Below are 20,852 nucleotides of genomic sequence, written 5' to 3' on the forward strand. Positions count from 1 at the left end.
AAAGGCCGGGCCGGGGCGGGGCCGCCGCCGCTGCCGCCCTGGGGCGGCTCCGCTCCGGCCCTCGGCGCTCCAGAGCGCTGCGAGCAGGGCTGGGGGGTGACTCAAGGGGGAAATCTCTTACGCTGCTTTTTAGTTTCGGGGAAGGGGAGTACGGTCAGGGCGAGTAAACAGCTTTGGACGGGGTAAGATTTCTGGAAGGGGCTCCTTGGCTTCCCCACGGCAAGTCCTTAGGGACATTTATAAAAACAAAAGAGAAATGTGAATGAGAGCTATGAAAGGAATGACTAGGAACATGTCTGGAGACTTGACAGAGCGATAACAATGATAGCATGTCTGTAGATATGCACTAGCAATAAGCATAGAATGACTATGAAACGTGCCTGGACATACAAGCAAATGTGGTGTATCAGTCATATGGTGCTCCCCATAATGAGAGACGCACAAGTACTAATAGAGAATTAAACTCATTCAGGTGTGGGTAAAACACAGCCCGCTGGGAGGGAGTATTGGGTCAGAATGCACTTGAAGCTCTGGGTGTGTTTTCAGAGAGCTGTCTTCAGCTGAAACACAGGACATCGGGGCGAGTAGGGTGCAGTTCTCATGCCAGCTGGAATCTGTTAGGACTCGGGGCTTACAGCAGGTGCTAAACTCATCTCCTCCAAATTACTTACGCTCCCTTGGCCCTTAGCAATCTTCTCGTGAGAAAGTGGTCATGATTTTCTTAAAATTTCTGCCTCCCAAAGTATTCAAAGCAGCTCATTTCATGACATAAGGATGGAAATTTATAGTGACAGATGTCTAAGAATGCAGACCCAGCACAATAGATAGTCTTTCCTGGCCCAGTTAAATGTGATTTTGTTCACATTATGCTGTGATGTTATGCCAATGCAGTGAATAACAGCAAACCAGTACATAATATTTGTGGGTGTATTCATAGGGTTTAGCTTCAGGTAGTGCAGGTGACTAAGGTGAGGTAGGTGTCCACAGGCTGTGTAGCTGATGAAGAGCAGTTTCTTTAGAAGTCAGGTCGGAGAAGCAGTTGACGTGAAATTCCCTCAAGAGAAATGTTTTCATAACTTGACAATTCAGAGCTCAAGGAGACTACCTTTCTATGTTTGCCATGCAAAAACTGGTGTGACTATGGCTCAGCTTTCTTCTTCCCTCCCCATTTTCTGTCTGTGCCAAGTCTGTGGTATAACCATACCTTTATTTAGGTACTCTCTCCTTGCATGTTCTATTTCTTTCTGTTCAGATCTTGAGGCTCACATCAGAACAAATCTCACGTTTGCATGAATGGCAGGAACTGAGTCAAGAGAAACATCTCAAGCTGGGAGTCCATAAGTGAGCATAGGTAAGGAATAAGCCTTTCTGAATTTCAGGAGAGAAATGTGTCTCACATTCTGTGGTGACTTAATATATCAACATCACAAGTAATTAGACCCTCTAAGAAACAGGGCAGAAAATATAAGAGTGGAATCCCCATGGCACTCTTTATTTCAGACGAGTGGCTATCAACTAAACTTATCCTAAGGAATCAATTCTCCAGAGGAGGAAATAATCCAGATTTTAAAAGCAGTCTGGAACATTTACTCAATTAATTTTAATACACCAACTTTACACATAATAAATGAAGAAATAGGTCATGGTCTCATTCAGCAGGGAGAGCAGGGAAAAGCCTGGATGCAGGGAGAGGGGGGCTTCTCAGGCCTGGGCAGCACCTCTCCTTCCTCCTCCATACTCCCAAGGAAGAGTCTCTAGGCTTCCTCAAACTATCCTTCTGGGAAAAAACCCTAGAGCAACTGTTTCCTCTTTGATATTTTTGTTTCCTGAGAAGTGTGATCAGTTATCCTCTCCCTGAACTTTTGACCAAGCTTTGAAGATGCCCCTTGTTCCTAAATTTCTCCCTAAAACCTGCAGGTTCATACTTGTTTTCCAGATCCAAGAACCAAAAACTTTTGTTGTCTTCACTCTGACACACGATACAGCAAGATTCAAATCTCCCTTTTTCTGCCATTTGTCATATACTCAGGTTTTACTGAAATACTGCACTTCTTAAGTACATCTAGAAGGCCCCTATAGAAGGACAAGCGGTTTTGGCTGCGGTGTCACTGTCTTTCAATCAGACTGGTGACAGCTACAGATCAGAAATTCTGACATGTTTGCAGCGCTGCTTTAAAGCTATCCAATTCCTGTGGTCTAAATATTTGTACTGCCTAGATAGGTAAATGAGTTACAGTTGGCACTGGACTGCTCTGAACTGAAAATGGTTTAGTACAAAGATATCCAAGCCAGCTGCAAATAAGTTTGTTTTGGTGTTCCAAGTAAATTCAAAGCTGCATTATCTTTATGATCATTAAATGACTCTTGGGGAAGCATGAGATAATTTCCAGTGCCTAGATTCACTGAGCTGGCTGATGGCTGGCACAACGAGAGCTGAAGTGAAGTTTCAGGTAAAATAAATCCTTGGAACCTTGTCACGTGCCCTGCCTTAAGTCAGAGACCTTGGAAAATCTGTAGCATGGCACTTCTGCCATGTCCTCTGTCTGACCTCAAAGCTGGACCTGCCAGCCCAGATGGGAAATGCACATGCTCAGGGAGTGGGAGGGATGAAACAGAACCGGTTCTGCTACCAAGGGATTTTCGGTAGCTTCAGGGTCAGCATTTGTTCTCCATTGCATGTCTCAAGAGTTTAGAAGGGCCTGGTTACAGGCCATGTCTTCTGTCCAGGACAAGACTGTGATAGGACAGAGGAAAAGCAGGTCTTTGTAACTCAAAAGCAAAGTTGTTTGGGAAAAACAGTGAATAAAGTTAAATGCCTACTGCAAGACTCTCAGTGGAAGTGTAACTTACTTGCTCAGTAGATACTGATTATGAGAAGTCATGAGGCTTAAGAGAGAAACACTTGTACAGACTCGTGAACAAGTTTTGTATTTTGAGAGCCATATTGTGCTTTCCGCAGTATATTTCCTTTTCCTTTTACACGTCCGTGGTTTCATCACTTCAGTCTCTTACGGAAATTTGGCAGAGGTGTAGGCAGGAAGGAAGGAGGAAAGACTTCTGAAGAAAAAGAGGTGGTAAAGAAGTGCTAGAGCGACCTTGTAGAAGGTAGTTTACATGCTTAGTAGGAGGACAGCATCTACATGAGTAAAAACTACTCACAAAATCTCAAGTCATTTGCTTATTTTTGTAGTCAGGGCTGTTAATAATAGCGCTTTATGTATTTATCTTGTGTGCACCTAGATTATATCACAGAATAAAGAAAATGTAAACACCAATTATGAGCTCCTAATGTGATTTGAGTCTGCAGTTATATAGCACTTTTCTAAAACAGAAATAAGATGCAGTGGATCTAACCCTGAAGAGCAAGTAGTATCAGACCCACAGCCAGAGAGTTCTTGTGTTACTGTGATTTTGTGTTTTAATTTTCAGTTCCAAGTACAAATCTTGCTGATTCTTTTAATTTATTGTTGAAGTAACTTGAATGTTTCAGACTAATCAGCCAGTCTGACTTAGCAAATTTAGGAAAGATAACATTCCATTCCAACTAGATGGGAACACTGACCCTCAGAGAAATACAAGGGTTTTATCTCATGGTGGTGTACTGAAAGAGATTGTGAGGTTTGCATTGTTCTGCAGAAGTTGCTGCAGTGGAGCTATTATTGGTTACAGTGTTCATTTTCACAGCTGATAACAAAATAGTAAAACTCAAGAAAAATACCATCCACCACGCATTGACTCTGGTCGTCCATCAGTAAACCCCAAAAGGCTAGAACTTTCAGGGACTTAAATAACTCTATAAATATTAGTAGAAAGAACTGGTACTGAAGTGCTGTTCTACAAGGAAAATTTGGGCCTGAGGCTTCATGTTGCCTGAAGTCTGGTGGTCATGTGGTATGTGTTCTGGTTTATATCCATCATAAGTAACATCAGAATTAGTCCTTTGACTAGTAAAATGTGTGCTTTGCTGGTTGGCAAAGGACTAATTCTGATGTTACTTTTCAAGTCCTCTCTACTTGTGGTACATTATGAATGGAGAAGTTTAAATTTACATAAAAGCAGTTTTGTGTGCTTAAACCTCTGCCATCTCAAATGAAAGAGTAGGGTTAAACCACACAGTGAGTATTTGCTTAGTGATTAAGAATACAAAAGTTAAGAAAACACCTAGAAGTCATGCCAAAAGATTGAGTGACTTGTCATCTCTATAACAATAATGGCTTGTTGTTGTCAGTTTTGTTAAAGAAATTAGTTTGTCGTTGAATTAAGTAGCCCCAGCTATGGGTATAGAATTTAAAGAAAATAGCTATTTTTACCATTGCTTTGTGTATTGGAGTGTAGCTTCAAACTCAACTGTTTTTGGTTACAGTCAATTTGGGATTAGAGTAGAAAGGATTTTAAGTCAGTCAGAAAATGTGTTACAAGTTTAAGGGAACTTTTTCAGTATAAGGTTGAATTAGATTATTTTGTCTTCATCTTGAAAAACATGGGTACTTTTACAGTAAAACATTTTGTATTCTCTCTCTGATGTTATTCAAGTTAAATTTTTTAATCAGTTTACTTCTAGCTCTTGAGATAATAACTGGAATTACTGAATAAACCATTAGATTTTGAAACGTAAACAACTAGATTTCAAATGTTATGTTGTCACTATTCATAAAGTTAAAAATATAAAGCTCACTCTTTTAATCTTATTTTCTCAAATTACTGTTTGTATGAGTCCCAGGAATTTCCAGAGTAGCTGATTTTAAGTTTAAGATGAATGTGATTCATAAAAATTCTTGTACTTTAATGACTCTTGATTACTTGTCAGTTGTTTGTGGTTGGAATCTGAAGCAAGTGGTGATCTCATTTCCTTTAGGTACAATTCAGCTACTCCAGTTTCTTTCTTTAATTTTTCTTTCCTTTTCCTTGCTGCCTACTGCTTTTCCCCTTATCTCTGTTATCTGTGTTCGCAGAAGTAGCACAGCATTCTCACTTGAGGGCCACTGGGCTCTCTGGGATGCCTGTGGGCGCTGCTTGTGGCTTTGCAGGCAGGGGAGCAGCCAGGCTTTATCTCTGGCCTGAGGCAGTGTCACCTTGAGCGCCTGTGCAATCCCTGGCCTCCGGCTTCCCGCCTTCACGCTGGGGAGCAGCTGCCACACGAGTGTTCTTCTTGTGTACAATGAAGTGTTGCTTCAGTGAGCTGTCCAGATAGGGGTATTTTTCAGAACAGCGATGATCACATCTAAGGGTTTCTTCATCAGCTTGATGTGCACCTGCTCTTAAACTATGCTTTGTATCTCATTTTGCATTTATGAAAATTCATTGATTATGAAAATCAGCAATCTCTTTGACAGTTGATCAAATTGCTCATTTGAGGCAGCTAATATCTAAAATTTAGAGATTAGTTGAGCTACAGATCTTGCATGCAAATCATAAATACTTGAAAATCGTGTTTGTGTATAGGTCTAGGCCTGTCTTTAGTTGAAATCAAAGTGCTGCTAGCACTGGGGGAAACATAAAAAATATTTCTGAGTCTGAAAGTAGAAGGCAGAAAACAATTAACAAGGGTTTTTAGGGATTCAGTTGTGCTTCATTTGGTGGTCTTAAATCCTGAGGTAGAATATTTCTAAAAGAACCCTTTTTCTACCCTACCATCTGGAATAGCACATTGAAGTCCAACACTGGAAATTTACAGAAGGAGCTGATTTGGGACTATTTTTTCTGCAGTGCATCAGTCAATGAGATGCACATTCCACAGGACACCCAACAAACTGAAAGCATGCCAGTTAGCATGTTTCTGGAGAAAAAATATTTGCTAAAATCTTGGAAGAAAGCAGATTCTGGGGACTGACCTCTGCAAGCTCTGTCTCGGTGATGGCATATCAAAGGAAGCAGCATACCCTAAATCCCCTGTGCAGTACAGCCCTGGAGAGAAAACTGGCACTGTTCATCTCTGTGAAAGGCTGCCTGGGAAGATCATTTAGGATTCCACTCCCTCTAAAGCATTAATTACCTAAAATAAATACAAGATACAGGAAGAATAACTCTTATGTCTTGACATTAATGACATTAGTAATGGACTGTTCTGAGGAAGCTCTTGAGGGAAAACAGCAGCTCTGTGGATTTATAGTTGAATGAAAAGGTTACTAAATGCAAAAAAAAAGGTAGAGAGCCTGTAAAGCCATACTGCAGGCAGTCTCAATAGACTTGCAAGTGAACAGCTATTGAACAATTCAGAGGATAAAGAGTTTTAAGGAGAAAAAATAAGTTGCTTCCTGGGTGCTGTTGAATAACTGCATTCTTCCTGCATAAGCTCATAAAGAAACTGTACTGAGAAGAAAGGAGAAACAGAATTAACTTGGATACTCTTGGGTAATAATAGTGTGTATCTCGGGTGCTCTAATAATAGTACTTATCTTCCCCCCCCCCCCACTCCTGTGGGTGTTTTAGCTGCATTCTTCCTTTTTTTTAGTTCACTTCCTGTAACTTATTTCTACTATGGACACTGTGCTATTTTCCCCAATCTTTGTTTGCTGATTGTTCTTTCAAGTTTATAAGCTTTAAGTAAATACACCTCTAAAGAAAGCAGTGCTTACTCCCCTTATCCTGTCTATAGCAGCTGCAGATTTTATGGACAAACGAGGTGGACAAAAAAAAAACCCCAAAAAGAAGAAGAAAAAGGGAGATTGCAGAGCCTTCTCCTATATCATAAGCCCAACAGAAAAACAAAACTTTAAAAAATATGTTTTATTTGCAAAATAGGCCTCTTTTCTTCTTTGTGCAAAGTCTTCCAGAGGGAGGTTCTGGCAAAGAGTGACCTATCATCAGTACCAGCAGAAGTATTCCTACCAGAAAACAGAAATATTTACTTTCTGCCAGTCCCCTCTGTCTCCAAGGCTTTTTCTTGGCCCTGCTTGCTACTTATGCCATTCTGTGATTTTGGTTAGAACAGCTGGAAATTACAATGATTTCTTTCTTCTGAAACGTGTGGTTTTGACGAAAATGTCTCAAATTAAGATACAACAAAGTCTCCATCACATGGAGTTTTTGAAGTGTGTCTTCCCATTGTTCCCCAAGAGGTGTCAGGAGTATGCTCGCTTCTTTCTATGACCCCAGCAGTGAGGGAGACCATCATTTACAGGGAAGATGAAGGCAAGGTGGAGAGCACATTCCATGTGAATTAATTTGTGAGGCTCAGCATCTTGGGCTGTGAGCTGGTACTGTTGTAGTCATGATCAGAAAGATAGAGAGGGAAGTGGGAAGATGGGGGAAGAGGCAGTGTTAATGTCACTTGCAGGGAGAGGGGTCAGAAATGGAAGAACACACTGCTGCAAAAAGTGGAAAGATGCTTATCCATGGACATAATGTCAGAAAAATTACTGTGTGGACAATGTAGGTTGGCCACATGAGTTATTCAGGAGGACTCAGCATCCAAAGGATGAGTGTGAGAGGATAGGCCTAGAGGGCATAGGTCATGAGGTGCTCTGAGAGTGAAAACAAGTTATGTATGGTTGACTCAGTGAAAAACAGGCATAAGATACAGGATGACTTGATCAAAGAGATGCCTTTGCAGGAACTTGTCTGTGTGCAGACAAGAGAAACATAATTGCAATTTTCAAGGCTTCTGTCCAGCAGAAAAGTTACATGGCTTTCAATGACAGCCAAAGAAAATAGAAGATGGTTGTTTTGGACCCAAAAGAACTAAGAAAGATGGAGCTCTGTTATAACTGAGTTAGATCTTATGCAATGTCTTACAAAAAGGTAATACCAGAGAGATGTTTGAATTTACTTTTTGACAGAGTTTACAGAAAGTTTACAGTAGAGATGTAACATCACCCACATAGAAATGGCAAATTAGTTTGTGTTTCCAAGTGGAAAAAAAGGAAACCAGAAGAGAGCCATTTCAAAGTAAAAAATGTTGTGTTAGAAGAGTGTGGAGAGATTCAGTGAAGAAGAGAATTGTGGAATGTGGCCAGTGATGTGTAAAGGAAGCTTCCCAAGCTCAGAAAAACAAGGACAGAACTCTGCCTCGGAGCAGTTCTGTGAGAATAGTTTGAATTCCATGTAAAGGACAGAATAAGATTGGAGGAAGCCTAAACTGGAGTTGGAGGAGAAACTCCTCTGCTAAATTTGTATTTGGTAAGCTCTAAGGAGATCACCATGTGAAGGAGTTGCAAGTGTGCAGTGGGATATTGTTAAGGTAAGACTTAGTGTAGGAAAGAACTGGATTTTCCCTCATGGCACCTGGTGATGAACATTCATGTTGCCATCCAATAGGAAAGCTTTTGTAGCCCATGTGAATCCCCCTGAGATAAATGGAAATTTCTAACATAGTCTGTGTAATACAATTCATTATATGGAACTACTTCTATGAATAAGCATTACTCAGTGGGTGTAAGGAATGTCAGGACAAATCCTAGGCTACTGTAATATGCTATACTGAATATTACTTAAATTCACCTTGAGCTGCACTGAATATTATTTAAAAGAAAAATAGCTTAGGTAGATGCTAATTTTCTGTTCATTTCAATGGAATGGGTCCAAAATACCTACTCAACCAGAGATGTGAACTCTCCTCTGAAACACATGTTTATATGCTCAATTGCTCCATAGCATCTTTATACTACTCTAACAGGGGTCAGCATTTGGCCTGTAATAACTCATTACTGTTTTCTTATATGCACCAAATTATGGAAAAGCCCACTGTAGAACATATATTCCAATGGATCAGCTTTTCCTGAAGGCTACTTGGTTATTGAAGTGTCTCTTGGGCCTCAGATCTGTTTCTCTCTCTGCAGGGTCTCATCAGAAAAACGTGGAGATTGACTCTTGCCCTGGTCCACCCTTTTCAGAAAAGCTAGAAATCCATGCCTTAGACTGACAAGAGCCTGGAATCCAAATCTTTCCTTTCAGGGTAAGTGCAAAATGTGAGTACTGCTACTGCTGGCTCTTTTGTCAAGGTCTGCTCTTAGAAGATAGCTTCATATGCCTCGAGAAGGAAGCACGTTTCTAGTGTAGGCACTGAATGCAATGATTTAAATATACCAAAGGACCTGTTTTTGTTTTTAGGGGATGCTCTCATGGGACATAAGGACATCAAATACCTACTTTAGGCATTCTGAACCAGGTAAAGCAATTTTTTTTTAAATGTTTCCATGCCTAAGTTTGATACGTACAGAAATTAAGCTGGTAAGAATGATGATTTTCACTAAATTCCAATAAAGGTAATGTAGGCTACTAGGTCACTTGCTTCAGATAGTTTTAGGTGATTAATTGCTGTTCCTCTGCCTTTCATTCATCCCCCTGTATGATTCATAATGAAAAAGGCATTTATCCTGTCTTTCACAGTATGGTGATATATTAGTAGGTGATTCCACAATAGTATTCAGTGCCAGGCAGAGGTGTTTCCTTTGACCCCAAAGCATGTCACTACATTAACATGAGATCATTCCTCAAAGTGAGGTTCATTAAACTTCCAGTGCTGCCCAGTTGCAGTTTAACAGCTCTCAGTTCTGGAGCAAGATAATTTAGCACACTTGGACTTCTGTGTTTCTGTGCATTGACTTCTATAACATGTATGACATTTTCTCTCTAGCTGTGAGACTGATTCCTAAAAAAAAAAAACAAAAAAACCAAATCCAAAATACTAAAGAGGAAAGACACAATCATTTAAGGAACATAAGAAAACCGCAGTCTGAGCATGTGACATTCAAGTCTGTGCAAGCATATATCAAGTACTAAAAATTGAAACAATTTGTGTAAGTAACTTCAGGCTAGGCAGCGGCAAGCTTTCCCTTTAGCATCTTCAAAAAAACCCTATTAAGCTATTAAAGTAGACGTATAAGATCTACTACATACGTATGTAGTATTGACAATTCAAAAGGCAAGAGAAATAGTATAAGCTATGCTTTGGTTGTCAACAAATGACATGGACATTTACAGCAATTTCATTAAGTGAAAATAAGAGTAGATACCTAAACATCTGGTGCGACTCATTTACAAGACAATTTTTCCAGATGTTCATTGGACCAGTGTTATTAGAGCCAGCAGAGCCCAGGAGCTGTGACTCATCAGAAGTGCTGAGAAACCTTTGATTTGACAGGTAGTTCTCTGAATCCTGGCATGAAAATTACCTTCTGAAACAATGGTAACACTTCTTTCAAAGATGTCTTTCTAGAAAAAGAAGGGGGCAAAAATCTGAGCAGCTGAAAGTCAACATCGTGTTTTCCTTTTAGCTCTTAATAAAAAAGTATTTGTAAGCACCTCTTTTAGGTGATTAACAATGGGAGTGTGTCCTTATCTGTTACTCTTATTTCAAAGCCCTGGAATGGTAGATCGTATGAATGACTGAAGGAAAGTGAATTCCTGAGTTCTTGTAAAGTGTGATTGTCATTTCATCTCTACTGAAACCTGTATTTCACAGCAGGGCAATCATCAGGGCAGCACTGTGTTAGATTATGGCCATAGGAAATTCCACAGTAAATACTTAGAAGCTGCAGTTCCAGATCTATAGGTATATTGGGCATGCTGTGATCTATTTGGGCTGCCTGTATAAGCTAAAATTATATTAAATGCAAAAGGTTTGGTTCAAGTCTTAGTGCCTGGCACATATGCAGCCAACCTTAGGTTGAGAATTTCTGATTTGAATTTTTGAGTTTGCCAGTGATTCTTACTTTTGTCATTCAGGTATGGAATAGGGTGTCAGTGCTGTTACTCTACTGACAAAAATAATGTCCTAATTCCTTGAGCACTAAATCTCAGAGAAAATTGAATGTTTTAGCAATTAATGGTTAGGCTTATACAGTTGCCTTCTCATTCCACTCCTCTCCTTTTGGACAAACTTCTTCAGAAATCTAGTAGTTAACTGAGACTTGAGACTAGTAATATCTTTTAGAAGGAGAAGTTTTGCCTATTAAAGAAGATGTGAAATACTGGCTGCTTTGGCAGACATGCAAGTAGTCAGATATATTTTAAATAAGCTCTCAAGGGAGAGCTTAGAGCTGGGCTAACAATGAGAAATCTAAACAGAAGTATCTATTACTTACTTAATCAGCCTGATTTCATGCATATTCCTAGGACTTGACAAACATCTAAGCCCAACTTGCCAAAACCTTTGCTAATGGAAATGATAGCCGGAGAGTCACAAAACTGTAGGAGAGTGCCTAGGCTTGGCAGGGTTGCAGAAACAGCTCTGCTGTCCCATGCACAGCTGAGGTGGTTTGGACTGGCATGCAGGCATGACCTCATGATAAACTCACTGATCCTCACTAGGAATTAATCATTTGGCTACTTGTAGCCAGCAGTCTATCACCAAGAGGAAGAGGCTGCTGTCTTCTGTTTGCATATCATAAGGACATATCATATATTTATCAGCAGTGTTGACCAGAGACTTCGCAATGAATTTATGAGCTGATTTCTGCAATTTCTGATAACAGTACCGTGTAAAATTTCCCCACTAGTAATTTATTTGTTTTAAAGATTAAGATCATATAACACAAAATGCTACTGCGTTTGAATAACCTCATTCAAAGACTATGGGATGGAATGCATTTTGAACAAAAGTTACAGAAACTCTGTGTGTTGTGAGATGTTATTGTCTTATATTGTGAGACTGATTTTCAGCCAACCAGCCAAACAGTCCTTGGAAATACTAGAGGCAGCAGGAGTCCCGCAGGAAGTGGTATTTGTGATTCAGTCAGCGGCACCTTGCCCACTGAGTCAGTGTTGAGCCAAAGTCCAAATGCGTTTCTAGAGTGTGGACTATAAAACTGAAATCATGACTGCTGCAGCCACTGGGAAATTCACTGAACTATTGACGAGAACAGGGATATTAACCACAACATCCCAGATTCCAGACAGGGATAATTACAACTTTCCCCCACTTACTTCACTGGGAGAAGAATTCTTCTAATTTTCTCTAAGCCTTGTACTTTTTTTTCTGCACTTAACAGCTCACCATCCTCTAGGCATGTTGGAAGGATGAGTGCCACAACTCAGATGTGCAGTCTGTCTTTCTGTGTGCTATGCTGGAAATGCCAGGTGTGGCACCTGCATTTTTGCAATTCCATGACTTATCCCACTTGGAGATGTCAATGGACACCATCATTGTAACATACCTGAGCTTTTCCAGCTAGTTCAGTTTTGCAGCTGACTGGATGTGCTGGGGCATTTGCAGTATGTTTCTTCTCCAATTCATGACCCACTAGATTTGGGTCATGAACAACACCAAAAGTTGCTGTGAAAAATCACAACCACAAATCTGAAGTTGTCCAACAGGCAGTATAAGTGCTGTGACCCTGCATGTTATTGATGATATAGTGCTTAGAATTGTAAATATTTTTCATGTAAATTGTTCACAAACATATTTTTATCCTTGTCTCAATTTTAATATTTTTGTAATTATGAAATAATATCTACCTGCGTTTGACTTAAATTTAGAGAAAAATTAGTAAGACTTTTGGTAATGCTTGTTTTGCACCTGCTAACATTTTGATCAGAGTCATTGCTAGGTACATATAAATGGATCAAATTTTGTAGCAGGCAGATGTGGTTTGGACCATTGAGTTAGACTCTGTAATCTGTATGTAATGACTAAATGATTTCTAGGGTTGTGGAACATATTAAATATTAGGTAGCTCATTTAGCAGAGGGATAAGTTTGTCAACATGTGAGTTTCCCCATTAATATTGGGAATGTATTTAAATGTTACACGTATCATCTTGGCTAGAAGGGGCACATCAGCCAGTGATGAAGTATCTTCCAAGCAGACTAAGGGACATAAGGACGCAAAATTCACTTCCCTGGACACAGCAGAACTACCTCTGATCACCTGCTAGGTCTGGACTTGCAGGTCCAAGCCTCTTTGTTCTTCATTCCATTGGAGTGAGGAATAGAGGGTTATTCAGTGTGAGAAACAGTGACAAGATTTCACTCTGAAACATATCAAGAAGTTCTCGTGGTGTCATATGAAGAACACAAGGTTTATGCACAGCACACCAATCAGTCCTGGTCTCTTCCCTTCTTCCTTTATCTTTCCTCCACCCTTCAATACAAAAGATTCCGCTTGGTCATGAAGGAAGTGAGGGAGCCTGGATGCCACCCCAAGGGAGAAAGCTAGAGGAAGGGCTGGGTGACTTAGTCAAGCAAAGGGGAGGAGAAGGAAATGATCACTGAAAAATAAGGTTCTAAATACAGGATGAATTTGAATGAGAAATATGTGGAAACATTTCTTTAGAAGTGAGAAATGGGAGTAATGAATGCAAAACAGTTTCATCATATGCAATTAGTAAATGGAGATTTCAAAGCCTGTGGCCTTGTGTGAGACCAACTGCCAGCAATGAATTAGTGTTGATTCTCACTATGTATTGTACCAGAAATGCCTATTTTTATGGAACTCCTGATACCACTTTGCCCTATAGTCCACACACATGGCAGTCTGGTTGACCATAACTCCATTTTGATTGGAATCCTTGCTGATGCCTTCATCTGTCATATCCTTGCAGCACCTTTCTTTGTGGCTTCTCTCTCTCAGATATGATGATTTAGGCTGTCTGCATTCTAACACTTAAAAAACCTGCAACAATACAAAAAACTGATCGTGTCATATCCAGTTACCATATTAGAGTACTTTGCATATGTCTATTAGTATTTTTTTAGTTAGAAAACCAAGGAATTGTTGGTAATTATACTGTGCTAACATTCATTAATGTATTTTGTGTTACCCCATCCTAAGGTTTTTTCCCTCTTTTTCAGATCTTTCTTGGCTTAAGTCTTGTTTTTAAGGTATTTCTTCAACTAGCACTTCTCCTATAGTTCTGTGAGCATCTATAGGAGCTGCTTGTGAGCATGCTGGGGAATTGTAAGTGTATTGCTCTAATTTTATAATGCTGAAAAGACTTGCATAGTGCAGAAAATGAAAACCTTTTAAAAGTTCTTCCGTCAGAAATTCTGGTATCCTACACCTGTATTTGCATGGAAGCTCATAGCTGACAAGAGCTGTGTGATCACAGGAGCCCCTTTGCAAGCACACAGACTTCCTGAAAAATTCTTCTCTTAAGGGCTGGCAAAAAAGAACTGAAAAAATAGTAACAGTGTTAGGTTTTATGACTTGACTACCTCTTTCCTATCCTGAGCTTCCTTTCGGATATCCTTTCACATCCTGGGCTGCATCAAAAGCAGTATGGGCAGGAAGTCAAGGGATGTGATTGCTGCCTTCCAGTCCACTCTGGTGAGACCCACCTGGAGTGCTGTGTCCAGTTCTGGGGTCCCCAGCAAAGGAAGGACATGGATCTGTTGGAGCAAGTCCAGAGAAGGGACACTCAGGTCATAGAGGGATGAAGTGTCTACGAGGCAAAGCAGAGAGAATTTGGATTGCTTAGCCTCCAAAAGAGAAGACTTTGGGATGACCTAATTGTGGCCTTCCAGTACCTGAAGGGGGTCCATAAGAAACATGGAGAGAGACTTTTTCAAGAGCATGTAGTGACAGAGCAAGGGGGAATGACCTCAAGCTGAAGAGAGTAAATTTAGATAACAGGAAGAAATTCTTTGCTGTGAGGGTGTTGAGGCGCTGGAGCAGGTTACCCAGAGAAGCTGTGGAGGCCCCATCTCTGATAGTGTTCAAGGCCAGGTTGGATGGGGCGCTGAGCTCTGATCTAGTGATGTGTGTCCCAGCCCATGACAGATGGGGTTGGAACGAGATGATTTTAAGGTCCTTTCCAACCCAAACCGTTATAGAATGGTTCCTAGCCTTTGGGGTACTGTGAAGGTATCAATACATGCTGAAGTAGTTAGTTGAAGTTGCAAAGAAGAGTTAGTAGTTGAAGACTTATTGGAAAGATCTTGCATTGCCAAGTAGCTAAGACAGCTCAATCACCTTAGGAAGATATTTTACAGTGTGTCAGTGAAAAGTCATTGAGTGAACAAAGTGCATAGTCCTTTCCTGTAGTAGGCCAGGTTTATGAGTAGAATTTTTGCCCCTTCCTGCACTCTTCTATTTCTGAGCCTCATGATATTGTGAACAGGAAAATGTTATCTGCCTAAGAGTTGAAAGGGCAGAATTATTTCACCCTCTCCTTGGAAATGCAGGTTGAATGTAAAATGGTTAGAGCCTATAAGGTGAACAGCCGGTACCACTCCTTGATGGCTGTTTACATTGTGCTTATATAACTCCCTGGCTTACAGTGGGCCTTTTCGCTTTATCCAGCCCTGATCAGCATGAAGAAATTAGGTGCTGTATCCCCTAAATGTAAACTTATTAGCCAGGGTATACACAGCTCTCTGGAATGAAGATTAAGAGACTGAAAGTCAAATATTGAAAACAAACACGTCTTTCCCCCACAGATTTTTTTAGGTATATCGGGGCAACTTCCCCATTTCCTTCAGACACATAAACAAGAACACAATGTTTAGTGGCACAGGAAATTTCTGTTAATTTCACTTCCTGGGAAAGTACTTCTCTTGATTTTTTTTTTCCCCCTGTAGTATAAAAAGCTCTGCTAGCAGATTCTTCTCTTCTTCAGCCTGCTGACAGATTATTGTCAGTTCATTCCCTGAAAGAAGCTAATGGAGTTATTTCCAGGTGCAGGAAGATGATACATTTTCACAGGTCCCTTTCTAGCTCTGAGATTTCATTCTGAAGTGTGTGGCAGTAGGAATAGCCTCCAGATGAAGACCTCTGTCAGATGCAGGCCTCAGTACACCTGTGTATTATCTTCAGCTGCATATCTTCAGCTGAAGATGCACATATCTTTCCTGTCTCTGCCTCACATATTCATTTGCCTTAACTTCTTACCTATAAGTGCAGGGGGAAGGTAAAGCAAATTTTTCAAGGTCATAAGAATTCAGACTGAAGAGTAGGGCAGAGACCTGGCCATTATTATAGTGCTTGAATTTTAAGCCTGAGGTTTCCCCAACTATTGCCTGAAGAGATCTAGGTTATTATTTACTACAAGTCCCCATTCTGCTATTTCCAGTGATCTGAAATAAACCCAGACTTTTTGACAGCTAGCAATGTGAGAAAAAGATAAGCTTAACCATCTCCCCTCCAAGCCTTCCCAGGAGAAGTCATTTTCAGGCCAACTAGGTCGATGTACCGATCAGCAATTTTTAGGAGTACCAAAGACACCAAAGACTGGTGCTGGAAACCGCTCTATCTTTAACATTGCAGCCATTTATTCATACCAATGACTGCACTTCTCCACTACTTTTTTGAGTTTCCATGGCTTTCTAGGGAGGTTGTGAATGTAAATGAGAGGTGGGCATATGTTTGCAGCTATGAACGAAAGTAATGTAGGGCAAGGTCCCTGTTGAGGTGTGGTGCATTTGATCTGGATATTTCTGAAGAGGTTTGCCTGTGTTTCATGGACAAAAAGTCAAATACCTTAGAATAGATGATATTAAAACTTAAGTTCATTGTCTCTAATGGAACTTCATACAAATTTAGTTCCTTTTCCCTGTTCTTGTTTCAAAATAAAATGTTAGAAATGAAGGTCCAGGTTTAACTCTTTTCCTCTGACTTGTCAGAATTGAGTTCTGTTTCCAAGTTGTGTTTTTAAATGCTTATGAACTATCAGCTTCAAAACAGGAGAACAAAAAGTTGATAGTTTTGACCATACAAGAACTAGGATGTAACAGACATCCTGAAGCCCATTTCATTTTTGAGGTAATGAGACAGGAATGAGTTTCACATTGTGAAATTAGTTTGCTTCAATTCCATCTACAAGTAAGATTAATTATTTTGCCTGCACAATTAATAATTTCTGTTTCTTTAATTAAAACATCATTAATCCTTTCATGGAAATAATTTCATTAAAGCCTTCTAAGAAAAACAAATATTTTTAATGCAGCTGCTTGCCTCAAAAAGTAGCAGAATGTTTCATATAGTATTATTTTATGAAGATCAGAAGTATCTTCCACACCTGAAAAAGATGTAAAGAGAAACAGTTGCATGGAAGAAAGCTAGAGATCATCTTTCCACTGCACTGGTCTGGTAGGATAGGAACTAAACCTATTGCCAGTAGGATCTTTTTGGGAGGAATAATCTTTTTGCAGAATTCCAGGCAGATCAATAAACCAGTTCTCACCTGAGTAAGGTGCAGCTGGATATAACCCCTCAAGCAGCAATAAATGAAAGAAATTTATCTTTCCCATATTAATTCTAGAATTTTTCTGACATGATAGAGTGATGAGTTGAAATGACATCATGTCCTCACAGGGAAGAAATTCTGTGTTACTCTGAAGATATGCAGAAGGCAAGGTTTCTGTAATATGTTTAAAAGTAGTCTGTGATAACATAATGAAAGAAATTGTCAAACTCTAAAGCCAGGGGCTTAATCACCTGACGTTGTATTAAAAAGCAAGGTGTACTGCATATTATTTTCTGTCCTGTTATGGAGGCTGTTTGTTTTCACTATTCCAAATAAGCCAAAATTTGCAAATACACATGTTTCAGGGAATGCTAGCAATATGAGTTTCTCAATGCAATGACTTGTGTGTTCTTACTGCTCATCTGCAACATCTCAGAACTCACCAGTGCATCCTGCTGCGTGACATTGCATGGGCATTTGGTCACGTTGTATTTGAATTGATTTGGGATAAACAAGAGGGGGCTGTACAGTTTTGTTTAGTTTTTCAAGATTTTTAAAGTATGATAAGAATAGTCCAGTGTGTTGAAATAAATGCCTTGTGAGTTCAAAGTCATTGCTCATTTATCTCGTAATCTAGAATTAATCCTGACAAGAAGTATGTAAACACAGCTGAAATTCATTAAGATATCTTCTTGGGTAAAAAAAGAAAGAACAGGCTTTAGTCTGGCTTCTTTATAATATATATTTTTGAAATAAAATAGTAGTGAACAAAAGAGTTCTTAAAATTATTTAATTATTTCCCAAATAACCAAAGTGACCATTTAAATATAGGAAGATTGAGACAAGTAAATTCTTTACTATTGTTAAAAGCAATAAAAGAAGCAGGCTTTGGAAGAACGATTTGTAGCTGTCACACATCATGTCCTGGTCTTGCTAGATTTGAACTAAAAACACATTAAGGAACATAGCTATTTTAGGACACAACCTAAAAAGAGCTAGTTAACTCCCTGCAAACTGTATCTGGAACTTCCTGAAATCCAGATGTGAAGTACAGTTGCTATTGGTATTCCTGAGGCAGCTTTACACTTGCTAGCTTATCTCCATCTAGTAGAGCTGCAGGGACATGGAGGTTCCAGTGTTAGGCTTAGAGTCCCTTCCGGCCATGCAGAGCTCAGGCTGCCCCAGCTATGCTGGCAGCAGTGAAGAGCTTGTGCTAAAAGCTTTTGGGATATGTTTACACAAGTTGTATTGCCAGTGGATTGCCCTGTAGACAGATCAAAATTGTGAAGCACACTCAAATCTCTTCTGCACATACAGCCAAGTTGCAACCATTTCCAGGCTGCTTTTCTGTGAAGCCCACCTCTGTCTCAAACCCACAGCGCAAATCTTATTGATCTCCAGTTCTCTTGCAACTCTTTTTGCCAAGGCTCACAGACAGATCTCTGAGTAGCACTATCCTGCTGCCCGCTCAAGTGCCAACTCAGTGATTGATCCAGCCTCCAGGCATAAAGGCAGTAAGATAAATTATGTTCTCACCTAAAGTGTGTGTTTCCTTGTCCTATGTAATTTTTGTATCTCAGTTCTGAAATCAGTGAAGATGTATGTGCTTCTGCCATTCAGTTTGATGAGGTACATGAAACATACTGTACTGAGGAGGTTTGTCATAATTGTTTGTTGACTTTGCACTTGAGTGCAGGAAACTCTTTATTGAATCACTAACCTAGAAGAGGAAAAGCAAGGTAGTATGACCAAAGTAGCTGACTGATGGAGGACCATGAATTAGTCATATTTACTGTAGTATGTCATATTTACAGTAGGATGTGTTCCTAAGATAGATGAGGGTGCTCTGAGAAATTTGTGTGAAAGGTATCAATGACTTGTCTATTTTCCTCCTACCTCCATCCTGTGCTCTATCTTACCACATTCAACTATTTTCCCCAACTATCTCCTGATGGCCAATCTTTCCCTGAGCAGGCCAGAGTATCCTCCCACAAAGCTACCCTTGTGCCATCAGAGGCATGTCCAGCAGAAACCATTATTCTGTCAGCTCCCCACACCTCTTAGGGTTTTGCTTACCTCCTCTCATCAGATTGTTTGCTTTTTGAGGCAGTCATGTGGTTATTGAAAGAGATTGTTTTTCTGGTCTGAGTGTTGTGTGGAGTTGGGACCGGAAAGTTGTGTCATTCCACAAAGATGGGGCAAAACAAGGGTATCTTTTACTTATTTTTTAGCTGTATGTTAAATGCTGCTGATATGACTATGTGTCCCATCAATTTATTCACAGTAGAGAGAGACTACAAGAGTGAGAGGATCACAAATTGCAAGACTAGTAGACAACTTTCAGCCTGGTTTTTTAAGTCATGTTGCTATTTTCTCCTAAATTACAAAAGAATTTGAAAGTTAAGGCTTCCTATTCATCTTGGTTTCCATCTATGTCTGAGCATTTCTATCTGATGAAAACTCTGCAGTCAATAACCAGTGTAGTTCTCTCAAATATGTATCGTAAGAACTCTTGCTGCTGTTTTTTAACTGCTGAGGTAGAAGTGGAACTCAGAAATTACTCACATTAACATCTGGGCTGAAAACTCAGCAACACCAAGGTACTGAGTCCCCAGATAGGATTTCAGTGAAAAATCAGTATTCACAGATGGACTAAAGAAACTGTCACAATGTCTTCACTCTCAAATTCATTCACAGACTTGACTAAAACTTGTGATTAGAAGTACATAAACAGCTTCCCATTTTAACTTTCAGGTGTTTCAAAAGAACTCAGGCTGTTCTATCTGCAAGTTCCTGCTTATTGTTTCCCATGGGCAAACATAGAGCCTAGAGCTGTGCAGTCTTGACAGCTGACAGCAGTTTTGCCAAGATACTGTGGTACTACCAGATATTGTGCTTGTCACACTGTGTTTTGAAAGGAAACTATTCAGCGCATATAGGAAGAGAGCAGCCTTGCATTTTTGTTGCTAATGTATGAATACTACTTAAATAATTAGAAAAATTTCTGAAAAATGGTTAACATCTTGCATTGTGATGAAGTAGCTCAGTTTCGGACTGGTCATTATACTGATCATTTACAAATAGTGAGTCAAAATATGTCCCAAGCCACACCCTTAAAATGCCACTGACGTCACAGTTTGTGACCTTCAAACAGTTGTGTTCGCTGTTCTTAATGATGCAATTAGGAACTATAATGATGGTGGTATTGTATGCTACTTTTACAGAATATTTAGTTGTAATAGTGAGAGCTCTGGTACAATTAATAGGAGGAAGTAGCACTAGTAGTCACAGCAAGCAAACACTTCTGTGTTGCTTTTGGTCAACAGGTGTTCAATTTTTTTTTCTTTTATTTTTTCTTTTTTTTCTTTTTTCTTTTTTTTTTTTTTTTTTAATAAGGAAGAGGGCCAACTATTTTTAGTCACTTCAGATTAACTGGGGAGAAGGGCATCCAATTTTCAAGCCAGCTTTCCCTCAGTCCACTAAAACATTCTTACTAAAAATAGAAGTAAAAGTACAATTTTATTTGCCTTTCTCATTAAACAGAATTTAAAGTATTTAAATGCTTCCTAGCTATCAGGTCAGCCCATTTTAAGAACAAAAGACAAAATTAAACCCATGTCCATAAAAGTGGCATATACAGTTTAAAAATGGAAGAGAGACCAAATTGTGTTTTTTCCTGCTCTCCAGTGTAGGTGAGAGGTGGAAGGAAAGCTGTGGCAGAAGCTATAGCTAAGGGTACGTATTCCACTGATTGCCAGCTGGAGCTGTCATCTCCCACACCCTGATCCT

The 20,852-nt window shown here is 39.7% G+C and overlaps 1 long non-coding RNA gene across 1 annotated transcript in view; it reads left to right on the forward strand.

The window, feature by feature from the left end:
* Positions 1-8,779: 8,779 nt before the first annotated feature.
* LOC132329566 (uncharacterized) overlaps positions 8,780-20,852 on the forward strand; it is a 45,124-nt gene continuing 33,051 nt past the window's right edge. The window contains exons 1-2 of the long non-coding RNA XR_009487102.1: positions 8,780-8,893; positions 9,049-9,106. This is a non-coding gene — a long non-coding RNA (uncharacterized LOC132329566). The remainder of the gene's footprint in view (positions 8,894-9,048; positions 9,107-20,852) is intronic.

This window comes from Haemorhous mexicanus, chromosome 7, assembly GCF_027477595.1.
Source record: "Haemorhous mexicanus isolate bHaeMex1 chromosome 7, bHaeMex1.pri, whole genome shotgun sequence".
Lineage (NCBI taxonomy): Eukaryota > Metazoa > Chordata > Aves > Passeriformes > Fringillidae > Haemorhous > Haemorhous mexicanus.